This window comes from Eptesicus fuscus, chromosome 14, assembly GCF_027574615.1.
Source record: "Eptesicus fuscus isolate TK198812 chromosome 14, DD_ASM_mEF_20220401, whole genome shotgun sequence".
Taxonomy (NCBI): domain Eukaryota; kingdom Metazoa; phylum Chordata; class Mammalia; order Chiroptera; family Vespertilionidae; genus Eptesicus; species Eptesicus fuscus.
This window is the reverse complement of record NC_072486.1, coordinates 29206436-29209267: the sequence shown is the minus strand read 5'-3', so window position 1 is coordinate 29209267 and position 2832 is coordinate 29206436.

Genomic DNA, 2832 nt, shown 5'->3' with positions numbered 1-2832 from the left:
GTCAGTAAGAAGTTCAGTATCTTTTTTTTTTTTAATACTTGCCCAAGGATATTTTTCCATTGATTTTATTTATTTATTTACTTTTTTGTTTGTTTTCATATTTTTATTGATTTCAGAGAGGAAGGAAGAGAGAAAGAGAGATAGAAACATCAATGATGAGAGAGAATCATTGATCGGCTGCCTCTTGCATGCCCCCCACTGGGGATCGAACCCGGAACCTGGGCATGTGCCCTTGACCAGAATCAAACCTGGGACCCTTCAGTCCGCAGGCTGACGCTCTATCCACTGAGCCAAACTGGCTAGGGCTCCATGGATTTTTTTAGAGAGAGTGGAAGAGAAAGGGAAAGACAGAGAGAAGTATTGATGTGAGAGAAACACATTGATTGGTTGCCTCCTGCATGAGCCTCAACCAGGGCCAGGCCAGGGAGGAGACAGCAACCGAGGTACATGCCCTTGACTGGAATTGAACCCAGGACCTTTCGGTCCACAGGCCAACACTCTATCCACTGAGCTAAACCGGCTAGGACAGAAGTATCTCTTCTTTACAGGCCGAAACTGACAGTAGAGGCTGGGCTCATTAGTATCTATGGTGATAATGAGGTTCCCAAAGTAATAAGGGCCAGGTGGTGGCACTTAAATACAGAAACCATGTTTCAGGGTCCCCAGTTTCCTAACCAGAGCTCTGGCCTCAGCATAAGACCTGCCTGACTAGTCATGTAAATGTCTCTGGAGTTCTCTAACCATCAGGCCCTCAATCTGCTGCTTAGCTTTGTCCACTCTTCCATTACAAGGGACCAAGGGCTACCAAAGAGGCCCTCTGGATTTCACCCTTACTCTTTGACTGCTAGTCACTGGCCCTTGGTTTCTCATTACCTCTGCAGGGCATCAATACAGCTCTATACCCAACCAATGCTGTTGTTTTTGTAGGCACTGCTTCCCCATTCTTTCAAAGGATTGAATTATTATACCTACCAGGGCAAACTTATCTCCACTAGTTCATTTCCTAAGTGGAAAACATTTCACCACCAGTGACATTTTTAGCAATTCAGCTGTCATCTCTTTTCAGGGACTATCCATACTCCACATATTGCTCAAGATGGCATCTTCTTTATCCATTGAATAATAAGTGAGTCAGTCTCAAAGCTTTATCTTACCTCTTGTTTTCTTAGAACATTTCTAGTAGCATTTGTATTAGTTTTTGTCCTTTCAGAGTCAGCTGCCAAGCCTGGCTGGCATGGCTCAGTGGTTGAGCATTGACCTATGAACCAGGAGATCACGATTTGATTCCTGGTCAGGGCACATGCCCGGGTTGCACGCTCGATCCCCACAGGCAGCCGAACAGTGATTCTCTCTCATCATTGATGTTTCATATCTCTCTCCCTCTCCTTTCCTCTCTGCAATCAATAAAAATATTTATAAGCAAACAAAAGAGTCAGCTGCTAAGATGGGATTAGGAATGCCAGAGGGAGAGAGAGTCTACACAGGTCCCTCCATTGCCAGCTTCAGAGCAGTTGGGAGTGGTAAGAAGCACATCTCAGGGTTGAACCATCCATTTCTCCTCCAGTTGGCCCATTGTCCTTGCTCTGCTCATGTCTGTCTAACTGCCTACCACATCCCCTCAAGGATCTTGGCTCTGAATTCTTTCAGGGAAAGGGGGTGTTGGTGTCTCTTAACTGCTTCCATGCTGAGGAGGGATGAAGGTTTCTCTCAGAGCCAAGAGATCCTTGCTCTGTGTCAGAGGGACGATGAGGCCTGAAAGGAGGTGGGATTGTAACCTGGTGGAGACAAACTGTGTTATAATATTTAGTATTATTGAGCAAAAATTAGAACAGCAAGAATTACAACAAATGGTCTGGTGGAAGGAAAAAACATTTCAGTTCTAATAATATTTTTAACACATTCATTGGCTATTTGGATTTGCTTTTCTGTAGGTGAACTCTTCACATCTCTTTCCATTGTCCATTTTTTTGGTCCTTTTCTTGGCAGTTTATAAGAACACTTTTCATATTATAGCTAATAGCCCTCCATCTCAGCTCTGCATTGCAAACAGGGACAGAAAAAGCAGTCTGGAACTCTTCACATTCTTCCCCTTCTCCATCTTTATTAGCAGTACAGAGTCCATAGTCCTCGGGGTATAGTCTAAATCAATATGCCGGGAGTGTCATGGGACAACTGCATTGTTCATTTTTAAAAAACAAAACAAGGTAGGCCCTGGTCAAGGACAAGTTGTCCCACCCACCCCTATCCCCATCTCCATCTCCATCCCTACATTGGGGCAATATTGTTCTAATTTTTAGTCATTCTGGAATCATCTGCACCATTTTGCCTTATCCTTTAAATCATGTACTACTATTTATAGTTCTGAAACTTTATATGTTGCCAGTATTTCATTATAACTACTACTTATATGTTTCTGATACACTTAAAAAATAAATTCACGGCTATGAAAATTAAAAAGAAAACATCCTTCTGCATACCACTTAAAACACACCAAACTTTGGGAAACTGGTGTGAGCATGCTATCGGGCCACAGAGAAGTCAAGGACAAGATCAAGTGTATACAGTTTCAGGACCTCTCCCCTTAATGGCACAATTGGAGGATAGGTTCATTTACCTCTAGGGAAAACAGCACAGAAAGGTGCAGAGCTTTACACATAATTGAGTGTTGAAAATTAGAATCCAGGCGTTTTTCCAAAAACAACGGGATAGCAATGATCCGTCAAGTCCAGGTGGTCGGGACTCTAGTTAGCCCGAGCCCCGTGCATACTGGGATTACATTATGAACATTCTGTGTTCTGGCCAGAACATTAGGAGTGCTAGGGTTCTGTGAAA